Source organism: Solanum pennellii, chromosome 5 (genome assembly GCF_001406875.1).
Source record: "Solanum pennellii chromosome 5, SPENNV200".
Taxonomy (NCBI): Eukaryota; Viridiplantae; Streptophyta; class Magnoliopsida; order Solanales; family Solanaceae; genus Solanum; species Solanum pennellii.
The window spans coordinates 8,899,757-8,900,685 of NC_028641.1; the positions used below are offsets into that span (position 1 = coordinate 8,899,757).

Below are 929 nucleotides of genomic sequence, written 5' to 3' on the forward strand. Positions count from 1 at the left end.
AATCACAATCAGACTCTCCCAAAGAATATGAATAAATAAATTTAATAATTCAAGTCTTGGCAACATAATTTTTATTTAAACAAGGGTGTTATTGTTTTAAAAAGGAAATCTATTTATTGGAGCCTGAAGGGTAGTTTAGTCATTCAATAATTCATTAAAAATGCCTTTTTTGGAACCAACATAACGTTTTCATACATCCCAAAAAAATCACACTTACCCTAATTTTTTCCTCTATATATATGAGAGGATGGCCACTTTCATTTTAAGCCGCCAACAATTCACAACAATGGCCTCTTTAACCTCTGAGTTCCTCAATTTCATTGTTTTCAGCTATCTCTTTGATTCAGGTAATTTAATTCTCATCTTCAAAACTTGTTATATCTATCCAATTTTAATTGATGTTGTGTTTCTATTCTGAAATTCCCATGAATCCGAGTTTGAAAACTGGATCCTCTATCTGCACAAGGTAGGGATTTAGGTTTGCGTACACACCAACCCCTGGATATGTTGTTGTTGTTAGATGATGTTAAATTCTGCAAAGTAAACATTTTTTCTCTATCTAAACATGTTGTTGTTGTTAGATGATGTTAAATTCTGCAAAGTAAACATTTTTTCTGTATCGAAAACATGTTGTTGTTAGATGATGTTAAATTCTGCAAAGTAGACATTTTTTTTTGTATCGAAAACATGTTGTTGTTGTTAGAAATGTTAAAATTCTGCAAAGTAAACATTTTTTCTGTATCGAAAATATGTTGTTGTTGTTTGCTAGGTTTTATCCACTAGAATAATAAATTTTTGAATTCAGTAAATTGAATGTGTTGTTATTACCAAATTTAAACATCTCATTTAAATTTTATATATGTATCTCCATTTTTAGATAGGATTAAATAAATTTAACTTTCAACTCTTACCCATGAGGAAGTAAATTT

The 929-nt window shown here is 29.1% G+C and overlaps 1 pseudogene; it reads left to right on the forward strand.

Annotated features, from left to right (window-relative positions):
• Positions 1 to 286: 286 nt before the first annotated feature.
• The window catches only part of LOC107020130, a 20,636-nt pseudogene continuing 19,993 nt past the window's right edge, over positions 287 to 929 (forward strand).